The sequence below is a fragment of the Euprymna scolopes genome, chromosome 13, assembly GCF_053919585.1.
Source record: "Euprymna scolopes isolate OS-2025 chromosome 13, ASM5391958v1, whole genome shotgun sequence".
NCBI lineage: Eukaryota > Metazoa > Mollusca > Cephalopoda > Sepiida > Sepiolidae > Euprymna > Euprymna scolopes.
Window position 1 is genome coordinate 99793865 of NC_136494.1, and position 24055 is coordinate 99817919.

The 24055-nt window shown below is 31.7% G+C and overlaps 1 protein-coding gene across 7 annotated transcripts in view; it reads left to right on the plus strand.

Annotated features, from left to right (window-relative positions):
- LOC145292113 (uncharacterized) overlaps positions 1–24055 on the plus strand; it is a 346982-nt gene that overhangs the window by 49764 nt on the left and 273163 nt on the right. The window lies entirely within an intron of this gene.

The window sequence follows — 24055 nt, forward strand, 5'->3', positions numbered from 1 at the left end:
TCATCTTGTTATACAGAATTGATTGCACAATTCTTCAACATTAAAACATACGATACAACTTGATAATTTGACAAATTCTACTTGTAATTATTTTTCAACTGGACCATTGTTGGTAACATTTTGAATTTATACTAATTTCGACATAACATGTAAGTACGTGATAGTGTTTTTATTTGAAATACATTTGCTCGAAATTCCATTTTGTTTACAGTTTTGACTAAACGGATACGAAAGTGAATTTATCTGTTCTGCAAACGAGTTCAAATGAATATCCGACTCGTCTTTCGAAATAATTTTGTAACGTTGCCACAAAAAGAACATTTTTTCCTTTTGCAAAATATATTTCCATAGATAACTTAAGACGTGAAATTTTATTAAAAAAAAAAAAAAAAAACTAAAATGGAATATTTTTTTTCGCAATTATTTTTGTAAAATCAACAAAAATTACATTAGTTTGTTTTCGCCGTGACTTTCTTATCGAAAAAAGATTTTTTTTGTTTTAATTAATATTTTGTTTTTCTTTTCAGTTCAAATAAATTATTTTGTCTTACACAATGCAAGAAAAATCTATTTGATCAAAAAAGAAAAAAAACGTCTATCATATTTTTATCTTCTGTCAAAATTATATCTGATATTTTTCTGTTATAAATTGTTTTATTCCAAGTCAATAAAGTTACACACCAATGTTGCTAGTGTTTTAACTTATAAAATAATGCATTACATATTTTTTGTTGCAATATTTAGGCCAACCGTGTTGAGAGTGTGGGTGTATATATATATATATATATATATATATATATATATATATATAATATATATGGCGATTAAGCTACACCGAATATTCGGCGTTTCATCCACTCTAGGATTCCTCAGGCTTATACGCATAAGCATGAGGAATCCGAGAGTGGATGAAACGCCGAATATTCAGTATAGCTTAATCGCCATATATATTTTATAAACTACTAACTAGCTCTACCTACGCATTGAGCAGTTTTGAAGTAAATACTTAAAGTTTACGCATAAATCTATACTTTCGTATATTAATTTTATGTGAGTAAATGAAGTAGTTATATATATATATATATATATATATATATATATATATATATATATATATATATAAATAATTATTCTTAAATCAGGTAATGTATTAAATACGTCCAAGTATCACTCGGAGAAGCTTAGTCTGTCTGTCAGTCAGTCGGTCACACTTCAGTTTGAAATAACAGTTTTATTGCTAAGTGTACTGATTGAATAGACGTATGGCATTTTGGATGAGTCTAAACGTCTCTATTATAGGTTCTGTCTGTTGGATGGTCTGTCACGCTTTAATTTGGAATAATATTTTCTTGAGTGTTATTCGCATAACGTTTTGGCTGTTGTAACCTCCGACTTTCTTCGAATTCATTCTTTCATCTTATCGAATTCAGGAATCTTTTCGTCAAGCTGAGGAATTTGCACAGAATTTCGAACAGAACATTTTCTTTAATCCACGAGGGTAGCATACTCTCATTCCGTCAGCCAAGAAAAGGTAGTGTAACAAAGCATGGACACATGTATGCAAATGCCAAGCAGTGTGCGAAATGATGGTGTGGTAAGGAAAAACAAGACTATAAAAAAGAGAGCAAATTCAAGATCATGTTAGAGACGTGAATGACGTCACAGCCGTAAAAAAGTCACGCATGGTGGGAGAATGAGAAAATCAATGTCATTGCTACAAAAAAAAAGGAATAGAGTTATTACTTGTCCTATGGGCTCCTTTGAGACAGAATATACACTATGTTGGTTCCCTTACAACGTTATGGTAGGACCTGTGGCGTAATGGATAAAATACTAGGTTAAATTCGATTCTAAGTGACATTCTTCTGGAGGTTGAAGATTCAATCCCTAGTGCAGGTAATATTAAAAATACAATTGCGAATTATTTAGGACTTCTAACTGGTTATAAGAAGGAGAGCATTCTACCTGATTATGCAGGATTAAAGTCACCTTGGACAAAAAATTCAGACGATACTAGCAGAACCGGCCGGCGTTGTCCGGTCATAAAATACACTTAAATATGATATTTCAATTTATGCAAATTTCGTGTTTATTATTATAGGGTCAATTCTCTATTGATTATTTCATATTATATTGTACCCAATATATAGTTGTGATTTCAAAAGTAAAACAAAATATAATTTGAGTGCCAGCAGCTAGAATCAAAACCGAAACCAAAATTGCTAATGAGGATCGTTAAAAAAAACTTATAGCGATCATTAAAAAAAAGAAAGAAAAGAAAGGAAGAACAGACAAAAGGTAAAAAAAAAAAAATAGGAAGCAGGATAGAGGAAAAAGCCGATAAGAAATAGAGAGATACATATAAAAGGATGACATATATATATATATATATATATATATATATATTTAATTAGGAGGTATATTTAGTAAAAAACGTGAAAGAAGTGCTAATAATAAAAATTAAAAAAAAGTGTGTGTGTTTTTGATAGCCAAGATTGCAAGCATGCAAGGACGCTCAGACGGGCCACAGAGTTTTATAATTATATAGGTATATAGCCGTACAAATCTCATTTGCATGGCTTGTTGCACTTTGTTATTTATTCATTTATTTATTTATTTATTCGCCAATAAATTGGATTTGAATTAATCACTCCTACTTTGAAACTTCTTCTAGATAATTCCTATTAAATGACTCTGCAATTCTTTTCAATAGGCCTGACCTCGAAAAGTTAAAGACTTCAATTGATCTGCATGTCAGACAGGAATTTTATTGATTCTTTACAATAAAAGAATTCTGTCTAGTCACCGTTTTTTTTTGTTTTGTTTTTTCTTCCTTTTTTATTTAATTATTTTAACAATTGCAAAGATTTTGAGGAATTTTTGTTTTCCAAAGAATTTAATCTCCAAGAGATATTTGAATAAAAAAAACAGCTTTTGCTAAGAGGTTGGGGGGCAACATGTTCAGATATTTGTAATTAAGACGATTTAATAATAACTTTAACTGTTAAATGCATCTTCTTGTTGCAGAAGTGAAGAAACACGACATTGCCTGGGAGTAATATATTTGAATGATCATATCCAATTTTATCATGACATCTTTATTAGACTAAGATTTTTTTCTTTCTTTAGGGAGATATTATCAAGTTATGTGAACATTTTTTATTTCAAGCATTGACTCCTTGACAAAAAATAATTAGATATTATGTGTGTTCATATATATATATATATATATATATATATATATATATATATACATGATTACTTCATATCATCGAATTATTCCGATTATCGATACTTACTGAAGACATTCCGATACAAAACCTTTCTAAGAACACTGCCAGGCATATAAATTAATATACGAAGATATGAGTTTATGTGAAAATTTTCAGTATTTACTTAAACAGTGCTCAATACATAGGTAGAGCTAGGTAGTAAGCTATAAAAATATATATGGCAATTAAGCTACACAGAATATTCTGCATTTCATTCTCGTGAGAATTCGCCTGAATAAGCCTGATGAATTCTCACAAGAATGAAACGCGGAATATTCTGTGTAGCTTAATTGCTGTATATATATTCATAACTGATATATATATCATAACTGTCATGACTGCAATATACATAAAGATTTTTATGGGTGCATAATTTTCTTAAGCATTTGAATAATACTGGACACAGTGCCATTATTAATAATTGTTGAGTATTTTTGTTTTTTAATATATATATAGTTTAACTATATATTATTAAAAAAGAAAAAGTATGAGATATATATATATATGTACACTAGCAGGGTGACCCGATGTTGCCCGGAATTGAATGATGATTGATGAATGTTTCACACTCCAATATTTTTATTGTCATCAAAATCGGTGAAATCGCCCATGTTTCAATCAAATCAATTGATTGCCTGATCTAGTTTACACCAGTAGAAAGCTCGCATGTCTCTCGCAGTGATTTAGTTCACAATACATTCTAGTGTACATTGCACTGTAGAGAACCTACTGTTGATTTTATCAATTTTTTTATTATATATAATGACTAAGTTAAAGTTTAAAATGCAAAAGTCAAGTATTATTATGCCATTGTGCTCTAAAGAGAAACATTCATTTCGAACGCGCCCCTGTCATATCAAAGAACCTACTGTTTATTTTATATGTCAAGCCTTTCGGCTTGTGTTGTAATATAATTTCTCAAATGCGCTTGTGATGTTAGGCTGTGTAAGGTGTTAACTTTGGTAAAAATCGCTTGTTCCTTCTTTCATAAGATTATTTCGATTATCGATACTTACTGAAGACATTCCGATACAAAACCTTTCTAAGAACATTGCCAGGCACATAAAGTACGTTCATGTGAAATTTCATAAAAATCGGCTGAGTCGTTTTCGAGTTCATAGGGAACGAACTCAGACACATTTCCTTTTTGATAGTATTTATATATTATGTCATGTATTCACATAAAATTTTATAGGGAGACATCGTATTTTATGCATCGAGTTCCATTATTTACTTCAATATGTAAGTAGAGCTAAGTAGTAAAATGACATTTTAACCTTACGATTCCCTATAATGGTGAAACACTCAAACCTCTGTGTAGCTTAATTGCTAGGAACGTATTGATATTTACAAAAGCAACCAATACACACACACACACACACACACACACACACACACACACACACACACACACACACACACACACACACACACATTCAGGCAGACATTATTAAAAACAACAGAAGTCTTCTGTTTAGTAATACCTTTTTTTTCCGTATTACCTTTTTTGTATATACATCGAACGTAGAAATTTATAGTCCAAGCATTTCTTTTTCTTCTTTAAGTGGCCGCGGATTACTTTTCATCAAATCGTCTTCATATCATCAGGAATGTCTGTTGGTCTCTGTAAGGAATAATTTATTTAAATGGGGTGCGAGCGAAATTCATTGTGACTGCTGACAGCGGTGGAGGCGTTGGTGTGGTAGGGGAAAGTGAGGAGAGCATGCCTGTTCTAGGGTCAGTGGAAGAAACGGGTTGGTTGAGGGAGGTGGGGGAATAATATATATATTTATATATATATAGTATAACTTTTCTATATTTTATGTATATTTTAATTTATACAAACATTTAGGCTACATATGTGCAAACATGTTTTGGCTGTAATCTTATTTTGAATAAGCTTTATCATGAATGATTTCAACTTGAGTGGCAGGAGAGGCAGGCGATCATGTGGATGGAATTATTGATCAGTTTCAGAAGGAAGTTCTTTTTATTATGTGTGTTGGATCCGTGATGGATAACGGTGATTTCTGTATCAAATCTGAAGTAATATAGTTCATTGTAATACAGAGCAAGAATGAAAGTTAAAAACAAAAACCTCAAAAAAACAACATAGCCATTACAGATAATTTATATCATCTTACCAAGACGAGATTGACTGATAGTTTGTTTAAGGAACAATAGGTGCTCATCTGTCTTAGTGCTATTTAATGGAGGAAAGCAAACATTGTTAAAAAACATGATAGAATACGGTATACCCCAGAATGTTTTGAGGTATTCCACAGTAAGACCTATACAATTTTCAAGACTGAAAATAAATAAAAAAATAATTAAAAAAAAAAAAGAAACAATGAGATTTCTCTTAGAATGCGTGCAACTTCCTCTCAAATCAAATATGACTGAACATAGACTGGACGATGAAAATAAACGACCCAAGCACAATATTAGTTTTGGCTCCGGGGCTTACTTCAGGCTTTAAATCTATGGTATCATATTGATTTGACCTGATCTTCTTTAACATTAATAAATATTTTGTTCATATTATTAAATAATTCAGCACTGTGGCTTTCTTTCTATCAAATATATATATATATATATATATATATATATATATATATATAAAACAAAAGTCTATATTCCAAATTTCAAGATGCTGTTTATCTTACTGTTTATTTCTTTCAGCGTGTTAAAATCTTCAATTCTTGAAAGCATCTGTTTCTGCGCTACAAAACAATCATATAATCATTATGTCAGTCTTTTAATATTTTCCGCACCGACTCATCAGAAGAATAAGAATCCATTAACTTTAAAAAGAAAAGAAAAACAAATTGGGACATGATTACATAAATCCGAAAAAATCTAAAGAGTAGTTGCAATGTTTTTATAATATTTACACCATCTTTTTAAAACAAAAGAATCGACCATTTTAACATGTTGAAAGATATAAACGGTAAGATGAATAACATCTTGGAATTTGGAATACAGGTTTTTAGTCATTTGTTTTTATATACTTTGTTATATTTAATATACATCGCGCTTCATAAATAAAAGGATTAGTATAAATAAAGGGTGAAATTCATTTTTCTTTTGTGTGTATTGATATTCATATTAAAAACCTTCTTTTCTATTTATTTAAAAAGAAAATACAATCTTATATATGGCTTGTGGAATTGCATTCATTATCAAAAGATCTAGCTAATTTGCATATTCTTTTAAACATTCATTTTAATTAATTCCCTATTAGTTTTTCCGGTTTCTTATGGGATGATCATCTTTAGTTAACTATTACGTGTAATTATATTCATGCAAATATTCTACATGATTTATACTTGCATAATATTTGCGTAAATTCCTTACAGTAAACAAAAACTTGTTTCCATATATATTTATGTATACGTATATACTTTTGTTTAATCTATTAGTCTATTTATCTATGTATCTGTGAAAGTGTCTGTCTGTCTATGTGCATTTCTCTACGCCATAACTTTGTCAATTTTTAGTCTACAGACTCAAAATTTGATATACAGGGTACTGAGATTTGGGAAAATCTTTGTGATCGGTTTTCGGCCGGAAATTTGGCTGTTAAGGGGTCAGAGTTCAACGATTTGACATTTGAGAACTCTACCAAACTCCTCCGACAATTTTGGGTCTGAACACTTGAAATTTTAGATATAGGTTCCTTGGATATGGATCTAACTTAATAGCTTTATTCGAGCCCAAAGCAATAAATGTTAAGGGGTCATAATAGGGGTCAAAGTTTTAAAAAATTTGACCTCTGCGGTCTCTACCAAATTACTCAGACAATTTCTGGTCTAAGCAGTTGAAATTTTACATGAAGTGTATTAAGAGATAGGGCAAGCTTTTTCATTGGTTTGGATCGAAAATTTTTAGTTACCAATATATAACTGTATGTATGTATGTATGTTTGCATGTCTGCCCAACACTGCCGACAGAGGCGACGGATTTTTTCAACATCAGAATCGTTTTGAAGTTCGACTTTCAGACAACAAATATCGAAAAATTAGCTAAAAACATTAATATCTTCACCTTAAACTGGGCACTTTTCTACAGGGGGGGTCGCTTTTTTCGCCGATATTTTTGAAAGTCATCCTCTCCTTTCGATTGTCCATTCTAAATTTTAAAAAATGTCACTTCTGGTTTGGCGGTGGCCGTAACTGCATAGACGTCAGGTTTTTCCCTGTTCTTTTCCTTTGCGGGACGGGTTCGAGCCTACCTTTCTACTATCATTTTTTTTTTTTTTTTTTTGCTCAACATACACATCCAAACACCCGGGCAACGCCGGGCTGAAATGCTAGTAATATATATATATATATATATATATATATATATATATATATATATATATATATAATGTTAAGCCAGTTTCTATGTTTACATTTCGTATTATTCTGGTCTTTCTCCTCTTCTGGTGAAAAGCATTTAGCTTCAAAATGCTATGGTCTAAAGAGGTTTCTTTTTTTTTTCTTTCTCTCTTTTATTTTTCCTTATTGTTCCGATGTTATAATAAAGTCATACGTAACTTTTATTATTCATCTTTTACTTATATATATATATATATATATATATATATATATATATATATATATATATATACGAGAGAGATTTAAAAAAAAAAAGTGACAAACAAATTATGTGTTCATTAACATTTCGTCTTAATTGTAATAACACAATAAAGACGAAACGTTTATGAAAACGACTTTGTTCCTTTTTTATCTTTCTCTCTCGTCGGTATACTATTTCCATTATTCTCATCACACACGTACACACGTATATATGTTGTTGTTTTTCAAGCATATTTATTTAATGATTAAAGCCGAACGAATTTGTGCAACTCCGAGTAGATTAAGGTAAATGAAAAGAAATTCTGAAATATTTGTGTTTTCTGTATTTGATCAAACTATGCACATATTTTATGATTCCTCATCAAAATGAAATAAGAATTAGCCGAAACCTTGAGAATTAACCCTGCTCCCTTCTCCAATATTTTCAATCCTCAATATGATGGTTGAATCCACTTTGATGTTTTGGATGCAAACCATCTTCCGCATCAAGTTTGCTCCTCAAGTTCAATTTTCTAAAGTGATGAGGAGGCCACTTCACACATTGATGGAAAAGATGTGAGCAAGGCAAATAATTCAGTTGTGTACTTTTATCTTAAGCATCTTTTTATCCGTTTCTGCTTTAGATTTATATCTGCTCAGCTAAATGAGATGATTATCTTTATAGCTTTGTGATCTTAAGGACATCAATTACCAAACCCATTGAACGTCATAGGCTTTGGGTTGCAAACATCTGCTTCTAAGAATTTTTCCATCCGAATCCAGATAACTTCCAACATCTAATTTTATCCTGGGGGGTGGAAGAGGGCCCAAAATCAACAGAGATTAAAGCATTCCTGTAATGACCTGGTCTCTGTTGATTTTGTACTGTGATGCTAGTTCTGCACAGTTCTAGGAGGTCCACCCTCCCATGCTTTGCCTTCTCTCTTTGAGAAAGAGTTTATTGTTAATCGCCTGAGGCGCTCTTACCGGGGAATGCCGACGGGCTAACCAGGTACTTTTTGCAGGTCAGTGCCCGTCCTCGGGGGTGTGTGTGGGGGGGGGGGCGATGACTTATCCATCCCACTTTCCAATCTTGGGATCTAACTTCTTGCAGTGAGATAGAACTAAAAACCCTTCCAGCATCTAATGAGTAATGATGATGGTTTATCCTCATCCAAAAATCTATTGCTGAAATATTTTCATGAAGATCCAATCAGCCGGGTTATTTTTTTATGTTGTTAACAAGTTAACAGACAGAAGAAATTGCCAAGTAAAGCATAACTTTATTATCAGAATTAATGAAAGCCATGTTTTTTTTTGTTTTGTTTTTGTAAAAAAAAAAAAAAAAAATTGGTGACCACTTATTACGGCCAAAACCAACTCGAGGATCAGCATTAATGGGACAGAAAAATTATCGGCCAAAAATGAAGTACATTTGATTGTTTATAGGAAATTGACAATACGTTTTTGTTGAAAGTGAATTTTCTTTTACTTGGGTGGAGTAGGGTGGACTCGCATATCAAGGCCCGAAGGCCATTCGAGGATAAATGTTTGAGTCTCAGTTGGCTGGTGAGAACACTGTGATTATCAGTAATAATGGAACATTGGTGATGTTAGTTTAAGAGGATGGCTCAACACTGATTTGTTTATGTGAGACTTGGAAACCGCCACTGTTATAGTCAGCTGGAAAACAGTCTCACGGTATTGTGTTCTGCAGACAGGTAGTTCTAGGACAGAAACTTTGTTCATGGAATTTGCATTTAGTTTTAGGCACAGACAGATAATAAAGGAAATTGTTAGTTGTTGTAAAAAGACAAGTGTCTGCTGTGACTGTTCTACAAAGGAAACCATAGATAGAAGCTCAGTTGAGCACTTATGAAAATAATTAATGTCTCTGTGCTCACTAGATTTCAAAGTCGGTTTTGAATCCTGTCAAGGCAGAAAAGGGTACTCTTAACAGCTCCTCCTCAGATGTGGCAACAGTATTCCATCTTAGGACGTACTTGGCTCTTATAACCCTTTATGACCTGGTTGAACTAATTCGTTCAGTCGTAAATAAATAAACATAATGACATGAATAAAGTGGGAATTGATTCAAACACGCCTTGTACGTATTAGTGCCAGAGATCTCCAGATTGCAACCATCCATTGCATACATTCGGTATGTCGCCGTCTATCTCAGAGAATGGAGGATTTCGTTTGCTGTCATTAACACACTTTTTTCAAGTACTATGGATAATATTCAAGGTAATTTATGAAATGCAAAAATTCTCAGTGGCAGTTTAACTATTGAACTTCATAATGAAAAATCGTTATAGTGAAAAAGTCTTAAAATCATAGTATCATTAGCGTTTAAACTAACAAAAATTAACAATAAATATTTTTTGATCTTCATAATTCAGGCCATAAAGGGTTAAACAGGTAGAATGATCCAACCGTTTTAAGCCAGCAACATTAAAGACACTTCTGATTTCAAACTGAGTCGCTACTCCCTCTCTCCTGACTCATATTACTGTGTTAACAATTCCGTTTTCTAAATATGTAGTAGGGATTGCATAGTGTAAGTGGATGGTGTCTGACTTATTGCCAACTGTTCTTTCTGATGTATTTCCCAGGACGTACTGCTACATTGGATATTCACATTTTTTTTTTTTTACAGATGATCCAGCGGAGATATGTACACACTCTATTGTATCATGTCATATAGTAGTAAATATCTCTTAGTCTGTCTTTTCCACTTTTTATTGCAAACTACTGGGCGAATATGGCTGAAATTTTGCATAGACCTTTGTTATGATATGGTGTAGCGAACTAACTATTATTGTATTCGTTTGATAAACAGTTTGGTATTAATAGGGATTAGCATTTAATGTAAAAATGAGCACAGATTTAGCCATATTCAACCGTCAATTCGGCGTAAACACTCAGTCAATGGACTATAACTTTTGCCCGTTTTTTTGCGAGGTAAAGTCTGGTGCTTCTACACTATTGGGACGAGATTTTGTAGTCGATAAAGGGATATTTCAGATAAAAAAATGGTTTAAACTGATGTTTTTATCAATTCTAATAAGTTATAATGGTAGCTTCACAATTAATGCAGTCGAAATTACCTGAATATTATTAAATTATTAAACAAAACAACTTTAATCGTGTTACCAGGTGAAAAGTTGTCGCCATCTTTAATTTGAATGGAAAATTACCTCCCTGTTGAACTTTCTTGTGTTTTTCATCAAATTCCATTTTCTATTTTCTTTAATAAATAATTTTCTACTTTATCAATTTTCGTGATTTTTGGATATAATCATCTTAAAAATATGAGGAATATGTAGATAACATTGTTTTCATGTGAAATTCAGTTTTACGATTTCTGAAAATCACGTCCCAATTCTGTAGAAGCGCTAAAAGTCTAGTTAATACATAGCTATGATAAGTCGAGCATGTTGAAAAAATATTTTGGAGTCTGGTTTATTTAACGTGATCTGTAAATTTAATAAACCGAATACAATGAACACATCCGAATATTTTGAGTTAAATTGATGTAAAAATGACGCAAAAAAAAAAAAAAAAAAAATTAAAATAATTAATAAATCTTGTATTCCTTGCATTTTACTTAATTCAATTATCTGCAGAAAATTAACAAAATCGTATTTACTAAATAAATTATGAAATTCTGTAAGGAAAATTAAAATTAATCAATTTTGGAAATAATTTGGTTTTTGGATCTTTAAATCTTTGATTTCTGAACATTTCAATATTGTTCTGTGCTTTTCTTCTTTTTCATTCCTTTTCTTCTTTTTCGAAAGAGAATCAGAATCATTGATTATGGGAACTCAACTCAATATATAATTTTATATGCAAAATAAATCCAGAGAAGAAATAAATACAATAAAGCCAGAAAAAGATCACAAATACATCTGTATATTTAAAGTAAACTCCTCAAAAAGAATATATGTATGCATATTAGTGATAGGAAGATTCCAATAATTTTATCGATTCCAATACAATTACCGATTCTGATTCTTTTAAAATTCTAAATATAAAGTTGATGCTTGTAGAGGGGGAGGATCGAATTACCCCACGAATACATATAATATGTGCATATATTTTTGCAAATATAAAAATCAATTACTAGTGTGACCTATAGGTTTTAGTTTTACTAGTAGTTTAAAATCAATAAATATTTATGATTTCATCATTAATACGAGCCTTGAAAAATTAAGTTTTAAACAAAGAAATAAAAACAATAAAAAAGAATCGTTTTTGGCATCAGAAAATAGTCACCAATTTTTCCAATTCCGATGCCCCGAAATGTTCCGACTTTTTTGATTCTTGATTCCGATTAATCGTCCCAATACTTATATATATATATATATATATATATATATATATATATATATATAATTATAAATAATAATTTTTTTTATACCTACAGACATTAGTGTGTTATGCTTTCATGCATGAAGTGACGATTGCCGCTGGTCAAAGAATTTGAACCCCGCTGCGAAGCCACCTTTGACTCCATTAACAAGAACGTTATCTCTATGCCACCATTAACTTCCATGAGAATCAAAAATTAGGGAATTGAAAAAAAATCAGTCTAAGCATAAATGCAACATTCTGACTTGTCGTTGAATACTCTCTGACTGTTCACTGTTCATGCCTACCGATTTGGCATTTATAGATACTTAATTTCCCTTCATTGCTATGTTAATTTTTGGCAACTTGGAGGTAGAATACAAAGCTATGGAGCCAAGGGTGACTTTGTGACTGGGTTCAAATCTATTGAGTGGCAGTAATTGTCACTTCCTGCACTAATGATTCTTGAAACCTGATAGACAAGAGTCTCTAGGTTTATAAATGATTCTTAATATTTATTTAAAAAGATTATATATATATATATATATTTTTTTTACTATAACAATTAAATACCTACAGACACTAGTGTTTCATCCTTTCAGGAATCTTCAGTGCAGGGTGTCACGATTAACACCAGTCGACAGATTCGAACTCGGCAACACGAGTCATCTCTGGCTCGCTTAGCAAAGACCGTATCCATTCGGCTACCATTAACCGCATGAAATAATGTTGAATTTTAAACATTTTAATTTTAAATGTTCTTTACGTCAGTCAGACAGTGATCTAATCGTTATACAATGATCTATGCATAAGAGCTAAATTGACCGACTTAATTCAACTGAAAGTGCTCAACGATAAGAAACGAGTTTCTTAAAGAGGCTGTCATTATATATATATATATATATATATATATATATATATATATATATATATATATACACACACACACACACAACAATAATGATTAGATCATTCCGATAGACGTTAAAAAGCATTTAAAAAAATAAAAATTTCAACAGTATTTCTCACGGTTAATGGATTAGGTCCTTGCTGATGAAACCAGAGATGGCTTCTATTCCAGGGTTCGAAACTATCGACCGGTGTTAATCGTAACACCCTGCCCTGATGATACCCAAAAGGATGAAACACTAGTGTCTGTAGGTATTTAATAATTATTATAGTAAATACTTATATTAAAGGTTATGTATGACACAATGAACGTTTCGGAAATAAAATCAATTTAGTATTATATAGCAATAAAGTAAAGACGTTTTAATGCATTTTTCGTTTGTTTTTTAAACATCGGTTATTCTAGTATATTTACACATTTTAAACATGTTTTTTTCTTCAGATTGCATCATTCGTAATGCTAAACAGATTTTAACTCTAAATGGTTCATCATTTAATAATATTAAAAACAAAACAAAAAAAATATAAAACCATTTTTATCGTTTATACACATTTTATTTTTATCGCCTTCTGTTTACGTTGTCAATCTCAACACTTCCCTTAAAAAGATATTTACATATTGAATTGTCATAACAATTGGTTTTGTACCTCACATTCATTATCAATGACGCATGAAACTTAATACATAATAAAATAAAATAAAACGCCTTCAAACTTAATACATAATAAAATAAAATGCCTTCAAACTTAATACATAATAAAATAAAATAAAACGCCTTCGAACGTAATACATAATAAAATAAAATGCATTCAAACATAATACATAATAAAATAAAATAAAACGCCTTCAAACTTAATACATAATAAAATAAAATGCCTTCAAACTTAATACATGATAAAATAAAATAAAACGCCTTCGAACGTAATACATAATAAAATAAAATGCATTCAAACATAATACATAATAAAATAAAATAAAACGCCTTCAAACTTAATACATAATAAAACGCCTTCAAACTTAATACATAATAAAATAAAATGCATTCAAACTTAATACATAATAAAATAAAATAAAACGCCTTCAAACTTAATACATAATAAAATAAAATGCATTCAAACTTAATACATAATAAAATAAAATGCATTCAGACTTAATACATAATAAAATAAAATAAAACGCCTTCAAACTTAATACATAATAAAATATGCGCATCTTTTATATACAAACTGGTTTATTACATTCCAATGACGAAAGGAAAGAATCTGTTCAGTCATGATTTTTGTTTTTCTTATTTTTATTTTGATGAATAGCTATATTTTCTGTCTTACTAACGTTTCGCAGCTCATAATGAAAAACATTGCCAGAGACGATCAAGTATCGGCAAAACATCAACATAATGTTCGAAAGCAAAATACAATAAAAAATCAACAATGATACAAAATTGTATTTTGCTTAACACTCATGTTTTACATGATCATCAAAATTGTGCCTAATGTCTGGAATTATTTCTTATCGATATAACTTAATCTATTCTCTTAATTCGGTTTTGTTCTGATTTTGTGAGATTATTTTTCTTAATAGATAATTAGTAATCCATGAACAGAGTATATTGCTGTATCACAGCTCTTCAGTGTGGCTAAACAAAATTGAAACCTGAACGTTTTATCAACAGCATGAGTCTTTATCTGTTACGTTATTAACACATGTGACAAATAAAAAGGGAGTTTTAATGATTTACATACCATATCCATTATCAAATTCCTAGAGTGCTCTATTCTAAATGTGTGTAGATTCAACCACAGAGAGAATGTTTTAGCTGTGTTAGTTTGACAAGACTATTATATGTTTTTATATTTTTTCTTTTTCCTATGTGGTACGATTTGACAAGTTTTTACATCTGTCGATGAAGATGGCAACACATAATTTGTATGGAGCACTTAAAGGGTTTAGCCAGGGAAATGGCACTCCAGAGATGTTCGAACACTTTGAGAAATAAGTGAAGTGAGAAGAACTAGTGCTTGCAATGGCAGGTAAAACTAACAAGAAAAAGAAAAAGAGTTTGATGCAAAGATGAAGATGAGACAATTTAATGATGTTGTTTGAACATTCTGGCAAAGAAAAATTGGCTGACACACTTTTTTGGTGGATGCAATAAACTCTTGTCACTGCTTGACAGCTGCACATATCCCACAATAGTCATAAGTCGATACATTTTATTTATATATATATATATATATATTTTTTTTTTATTTTTATTTATAAAACAGTAATCTACGTACACGCGTGTTTCGAGGTCGTTACCTCTCGTCAGCGTAGTTCAACTGTTTCTAGGGATCGAACCTTGGACCATGTTTACCACAGTCCGGTGCCTAAACCGTTAGGCCACAGACCCTAGATGAATTTTACTGTTTATTTTTATCGCTTATAAATTTAGATTTGTTATTGTTGTTTTTGTTTTTTTTTCAAGCGATACATACGGTTAATATACGTGTACGTAGATTACTGTTTTAAAAATAATAAATAAATAAAAATGTTATATACGTCCAAACAAATTAAAAATGGCGACTTTCTAAGTAAATAAAAAAAAAAAATGAGCTTCGAGGTGGAGTCAATATTAACCGTATGTATCGCTTGAAAAAAAAAAAAGAAAAATAACATATATATATATATATACATACAGGGTGACCCCTAAAACACGGGCCCCATGTACATTTTATTAATTCGAGTTGGGGCCTGTTTTTTGGGGTCACCCTGTACTAGACGTTTTAGCATGTTAAAAATTGGAAAAAGTTAAAGCCTGCTGACTTAGAATGGATTCTTTATGCTAAATTGATGGTTGAATATGATTAAATTTGTGCTCATTTTTGCATAATCCGTGTTAATTCCTATTGATTGATATTAATCCCTAACTGTGCATCGAACAGATACCATAATACTTAATTCACTGCACCTTATTATAACAAAAGTTTATAGAAAAGTTCAGCCAAATCGGTTTTGTAGTTTCCAAAAAAAAAACTGGAATGGACAGACAAACTAAGGCAAATATTGCATCGATATATATACAAATTAGAAATGTCAAAGATGACATAACAAAACTTTTAGCTTTTTCTCTCTTGATAAAACTCTTGCAAACTCAACTTTATGCAATCAAGGCCATCTACTTCACGAATTTTTTTCCTCAAACGGAAAATAATTTGAGCCACAATTACATATTTCTCCATGATGTCGCCAAACTTATCATAAACCTTGATGCCAACAAAGCAACTGGACCTGACAGTATTCTAGTCATAGTACTCAAAAAGCTGCAATCGGAACTGGCTCCGATTCTTGTGAAGTTATTCAATCGATGCTTAAATGAAAATTGCTTTCCAACACCTTGTAAACCCTCATTAGTCTGCCCACTACTAAAATAGTGGAGATTGGTCTTCAGCTTCTCAGTACAGACTAATTAGTCTTCTCTGTGTCATGAGTGCTTGAATTTGTGATGAATAGTGAAGTTGTCAACCACCTCGGTAAAAATAACTTACTTAGTAACAAACAATCCGGTTTCCATTCAACGAAATTTACAGCTGATGTACTGACTGTAATTTTACACAGGATCAGTAAATCTATCGACTCTTTAGAACAATACTTCTTGACATATCAAAGGCATTTGATAGGGTTTAGCATAAATGTCTACTTCACAAGATTTTCAGCTATAGAATATCTGGAAATATCTTCTCAACCATCAAAGCATACATGTTTATACAAGTAGTCATCAATGAGTAGCAGAAGTTAGAAGCTAGTATCAATGCTGACATGCCTAATGGATTTATTCTGGACACAACTCTTTTCCTGATCTTTATCAATGATGTCCAAAATCACATTCTAAGTTAATTTTTAATTATTCAACATCTATGCAGACAAAACTAGCATCTATGGCAACACTTGAAAGGCCAGCAATGATCACGATCTCTCTGTCTCTCTCCAGTGCAATACTGCACAAGCTGGTAGTTAATGCATCCAAAACCAAGATTCTATCTTTTTACCACTACCGCTCTGATCCTCACTTGATTCAACTGATATGAATGGCTTTTGTATTGAGGAAGCGTCATACTTTGACAAACTTCAAATTCCTGATTTGAAATGAAACACAAACATCAAATCTGTTGCCAAGGTTGCTGGAAAAATAGTTGCATCATTCTACCACTCCAGAAGGTATATCACTCTCGATGCAATCTCCTACGTGTACAAGCACAAAATATATCCTAAAATGGAGTACTGCTACCACATCTGGAGAGAAACTACTCGGAGCATTCTTTCCTGCCTTTAAAGGTTTAAAACCAGCTTCAAAACCTAGTAGGTCTTTACTCCTGCCTGCAACCTCTTTCTCACAGAAAAGAGGTTGCGAGTCTATCATTACTCTATCATTATTTTCATCGCAAATATTAAACTGAGCTTCAATCTGTGGTACCCTCTTCAAAACTTCCACAACAAGCACTCGTCTACCTACGACCACTGTCAACAATTGTCTCCCACTCTCTATCTGTGCCTAAATCTAAATGCAAATTTCGCAAAGCTTTTTTACTAAAACTGCCCGCCTGTGAAACTCTGCACCTGTTTTCCAGCTAACTAAATATGGTTGTCTTCAAGTTGAATGTAAACAATTTTTGTTCAGCTGCTCTCTTAAAGGGAATAGGGTAAAGAAAAAAGTGATTTCACCTGAATGGATAGTCTGGTGAAAGGTAAAGTATCCAATGACAATAAAATCCAAAAATGTAAATCCAAGAAAGTTTTATTATAAATATATATATATATATATATATATATATATATATATATCCAATTAACCCCAAACAAGGTAAGACTACTGTGAATTAAGAGTCAGATTTATGAGTGCATTCAGAAATGGATTGCTGTGCAGTGAGATGTTAACATGGAGGGACTTCCAAAATTAAACAATGAAAGGAAACAGGCCATGAGAGTAGAATGGCTTCTGACATTCGAGGACCTCTACAACGCAAGGGCATGATTTCAATGCTTTATAAATTACCAGTTCTGCAAAATCCAGAATAACCAAAAGTAAAATTTTGTGAATGATATATTTATTTACAGCATAAAATAGAAAAAAAAAGAATGTTTGTGTACAACTATCTGTACTTACCTGATGTTGCCTGGAAGTATATTTACTTAAATTTGTCTTTTTTCTTTCTTTCTTTTTTTAATTATGCTATTGTTTTTCTCCAAATATGATATTTTTGTTCCAATAAAAAGATAGTAACTATGTATGGTATTCATTACATTCAAATTTATTTCTAAATAATTGTTTTATAACCATGCCTTTATTTTATTACGATCAGTAAATAAAAACAAATAAGGATCGTTAACTTATACTAAAATGATAAGTTATTCCCCTTTAGCTTATTTTTTGTTAGATAACTATTTAAGAAGGTCTCCATATTAACAAACAGCTGAACCAGATTAAGCATTTAAAAAATAAATTGTAGCAATACTTTGCTTATTGTATTCTCGATAACATGACAGAACAACACGTGAAAAGTGGCTGGCTAGAATCAAAGTTTGATTTGTCAGCTTAAATGCTATTTAGATCCAACTTTTAAAATTTAGCCAACATAATTTTATATATCTATAAAATGAGAATGTGTGTGTGTGTGAAGACAGTTCAACATATTTCTCATCTAAAGACTTGAAATTGGGTATACAGGGTATTCAGATATGTGGAAAAATCTGGAAAAATGGGTTGCTAAGAGGTCAAAAGGTCATCGGATTTTTATCTGTTTGGCAACTGTTTCACGACTGTGCATGCACGAACCATTCACAAGTGAACTTTAGTTTAGAAAAAACATATGCACATGTCTCAGTTTCTTTCCATTTTTTTTTTACTTCATTTTTTTAAGGAATTTAATGTTACGTTTAATACCAGGCAACGCCAGGCATTCTTCTAGTTTTACATATTAGAAGGTACAAGGTTTAAAATTTGCAAAAACGTGGAAGCATGAGAGAATTTAAATTAACATATATCTGCAATAAAACAAAAATTAATGTTATTTTAAAACGCAACTCTATATTCTTAAGTAAAGGAAGAAAAAAATAACATTAAGGAATCCATCAGAGTGTTACAGAAACAATTAATTCTGGTGTACTCCAACAGGAGAAGGAGGAGGTCTGAAGTAAATAGCACTGGTTCTGATCTGAGTTTAGTGGCACCCCAATAATTACAGATTGGATTGTGAAATTGTCATTATTGTTAATTTATGATATATTTTCTCCCTCAGGAGATTGGATATAAGGTCAAGTGGGGTTTGAAAAGCTAATGCACTAGAGAAAATGCACTAGAGAAAATGCACTCTGATCTACAAAAATGCCTTTGAAATCCCATTGGCATTCCTTAGTATATACACCTTATGAGATTAGCTATAAGCTAACCCTTCTAAAGAGAGAAGGCAAAACCTAGGAGGATGAACCTCTTAGGACTGGACAGAACTAAGTCCCTTAGAAGCAAGGCCGTTGTCAAACTGCTTGTAGAGAATGTATCCTTGACTTAGTATAAACAGTACCTGTGTAAAGTTTTTTTCTAATATAATTTGTCTTTTTCTTTAGTTCGTATTTGTTTCGACCTTGGAATCTTAGGAATTATTTTTAGCCATTATTTTAAAAGGATGAACGTAAGTCAATGTGCTTTCTTGTAGATTACGAAACCTTTTTGAAGTTCTTATCAAAGTCTTACAGATTTACTCGATTGGATATTAAGCCACTCCTTATGTCTTTGCTTAAGATGTGATTAGAATAAGACATTACTGCCATCTATATCATGTGATAAGGTTGATATATTACATATATTTTTTGTTTTACATTTTATTCCAATGCGCTTAAATATCAGTTCGAATGCTTCCATCTTTTCATTGAAAAATGTTGATTTCTGGAAAATCTTTAAAACCCATGAAAATATTTTCAGGCGTTTTTTCCAATTTAAAAGAAAATTCCAATAAATGTTGTGTATAGTAAATTGAAATCAAATTCTCCCAACGTAATTGAATAACTAATATTATACATTCTGTTTGTATTATTTGGATTCTTCAGACTACTGTTCTCATTTTGAGTGTCATTTTCTCAACATTTCAGTTGATGTAAGCTTCTTCAACTCAGGAATGTTTTTTGTCGAATTCGGGAATTTGGACAGAATATCGAATGGAACCCTTTGTTTACTTCACGAGGGTAGCATGTTTTTGTTCTGTCAGCGCAGTGGTTAGAGTACTTAGAAAAATCAATTGTATAATGATATTCTCCTGAAGTTTGAAGTTTCACTTCTCAGTGTGGGTGACCGAAAAATACCATTGCGAATTACTTAGGACCTCTATCCAGTCATGGCTGACGGAATGAGAGCATGCTACCCCTATGAAGTAAATAAAGGATTCCATTCGAAGTTCTGTCCAAATTTCCGAGTTCGACAAAATACACCTGAGGAAGGTCGTAGGTTACATCAACCGAAACGTGAAAATTTCACTGAAGATGAGAACAGTAATTCAAAGAATCCAAATATAACAATCCTCATCTCAAAAATTCAGAAACGTATACTCTTTGTATTTCATGGAAATGTACACAACCCTTGGACAACTAGCATAAACTCTTAGTGATAATGAAGACTGTGAGGTTTGGTATATTTCACACACAGTTTTATTGGTCAACGATAAAGGGTAAAATGGTGATGCACAAAGAATATCAAGATATTTAAAGAAAACTATTCCATAGACTCGTACAGGATGCAGCTAAACTATAGATTGAGGATCAGCACCAAAAAAACACAGCCAGTGTTAAGTCAGAAAAAAAAAAACACCAAGCCAGAAAGGCGATCAAAGGGAGATAAATGCTATGTAATCTATTTTATGCTAAACAGAAAAAATATGAAAAAAATTGCAAAAATATTGTAAAGTTTTCTCTTTTAAATTCACAAGTTTTTTGTTTTTTTAAGTTTTGATCTTAAGAAGCAAAACCAATAGAATATTCTTTGTAATGACGCAAGACAACATTGTTTTTGTTTCTAATTATTTAAAAAAGCAATACAATATGAAACGGCGGTTTAAGCACTTGAGATTTTTTACTGATTAAATTAGCATTTTAAATTCTTTTCTTTAAAATTTATAAAACGAAGAACATAAGTCAGCTATGAGGCTTTGCATCTATGCTTGAAAATGTCGAAGTCTGCCACGGATTTATCTGGGCCTTACGTCTCCATATTGTATGAAGTATTTCCAAAGTTATTCCACTGAAATGTTGATGACTCCGAAACTATTTCTGTAATCAGACTGAAATTTTGCATAGTGGATTACTGTTACCAAATAGCATCAGGTCTTTACATCAAAGTTAGAAAAAATTTGCGTTTAAATTCTGTCTATGAATGAAATTTTCAAGATTAAAGGTCAAGATCATGAGACGTAGGATTTTATTTGCTATAATATAGGTCAAATAGCGAATCAAAGAACAGAATTGAAGTTATTGCTAGAAGTATGACTTATGACCTTTTAAGTTACCTTAAAGTTTGACTTGGATAGCGCAAAAGTTCAGTTTTAAGTTAAGTTTGAAAATATTTGGTGACAATTGGTCAAATATACAAACAAGCATAGGTACAAACTTGACAGAAAACATGAACTCCTTGTTTTTTTTTTTTCGATTATAGAGCTCTCTCTCATGCATACACACACACATATGCACACACACACACACACAAATACACATAGACACTAGAAAAATACCCACTACTGTATGGGTAAAATTATAAATATTAAAATGACGATATAATACTACGAAACCATATGTTAAAACCCTTATTTTAATTTGGATCCAAATTTGTCACATCATTTTGATTCTAGAAAATGTCAAAAAGTTTAAGGCTTACGCTTAAGAGTGCTTAAGAATAAATTAAGATCCAAGGAATCAAATTTAATGCAAGTCTGATATATTTGATTTTTCTAATCTGATGTCGTTCCTATATTGTGCCCTCTAAAACAGTTTTTAGATATTCCAAAGAAATTGAAATTTTGGAAATATTCATCAATTGATATCTGTTATTATATGCAAATATGAAATATTTTTAAATAATCACCTAAAAGTAAACAATCACCAAGGGAGATAAATCATTTTAAATTGAAGAATGTAATAGAAATCCTTTTAAAATGTGAAAACAAATAAAAATTACGAAACTGAAATGACTTCATTGCATCCCAAGCAATGCCATGTAGGTACAATTATATATATATATATATATATATATATATATATATATATATATATATATATATATATATATATATATATATATATGTCGTGTAGCAGTTACAGTTGTTATAGTTGTCAGTTGAAATATACATCAGAATTGTCTTCTCTTGTTTCAATTGTTGTAAACTAGATGGCGTAAAAGTAATTTCGTTTCTGGTTTTACAGTCCTCCACTGAGTCTCACGAAGCCATAATTGTTTACAAACAGATCAATGAATCCAATTTGTTGCAATTCCTGTAAACATGCTTCTCGACTAATTAAAAACGCAGTTCAGCATGGGCGTTTCAATATTTGAACTCTTTTAAACAAGTTTATATGTAATTTGTCTGGGAGCTTCCTTAGGGAGGAACATAAACAATGTGTGATGCTTTGCCGTTTTTATTTGTGAGCAGAAACCGGAACAAGCAAAACATGTCGAAGGAAACACAAACAAATAATATTTGAGACAAGAAATGTGTAATTCTTTTACTAGTAACGATTCGTCTATGCTGTAAAAAAGAAAAAGAAAAAAAGAAATCAGTGTGAGAGCGGTCGTGTTCTCTTGAGAGCCCATTCGAAATGTTTGTGCACAACTCCCATGAAAAATTACATCGCAATCTCTGCTATAAATACTACTTTTTTTTCTATTAGGGAGTCCGGTCTTATCGAGTTGCAAAGACCACTCGAGGAGAAGGGTTATTGAGTGAACATCGCGATAATCGGTAATGGTAGAAATTGGGTAGAAATTGATTATTGGCGAGGACGGCTTATAGTCAGCTGTAATATAGCATGGACGGCTATATGCAAATGCATATGAAATGACGTCACTGCTCAAGGAGAAAAAGGACGATCACATGAGAGACACAAATAACGTTCGAGATCATGTGAGAGACGTAGAGCACGGAACAAAAGAATGTTCGAGATCACATGGGTAGCTCCACAGTCGTAACAATGAGGAAATAAATGCCGTTGTACTACAAAAAACTGAACTGAAGTTCTTTTTTTATTCTTTGTCTACCTTGCGACAAACTGTGTGTTGGTTACACAAGTAGGAATTAGCTCCACAGTACTGCGTTCCACAGACGGACAGCTCTCTGAAAGAAACTTTGCGCATGAAATTTTTGTTTAATTTTTGGTACAAAGAGTAAGGGAAATTGACAGTGGTTGAAGCTAAGCTAGGCGAGTGTTTGCTGTGAATGTTTTACAAGAGGGGACTATAGCACTTGCTATGAAAATAGCGATAGAACAGAGATGGACTTGCTACATCTTTTCTGTGAGAGAGAGTTATCAGGAAGGAGAAGGGCTGGTCCTAGGAATTGTAGGAGCCCAATTAAAAAACTGATGATAGGGCCTCTAAATGGATGGAGTTAGACACAATGTCAGTTTTTTAATGTGAGATAAATCCAGTTCCCTAAAAAGGGGCACACTAGGTTTGGGAAAAAAAATTTTCACAGTCTAGAAGGATTTCTTTCACTGATCGAGGACAGAAAAGCTGAAGTATGGTATCAGAACAGATACTACCCTTAAAATTATTTTTATTTTTTGCATCAAGAGATATGTGCAGAACAAGATATTTCGATGGTATCGACTTTCGAAATAATGGATATGGATTCTTGCATCAGTAGATGTAAAACAGTTAAGGTAGCAGATCCAGTGTATAGAGGAAGGTCAAGCAAAAAACGATACAAACGCCCTTCAAAGAA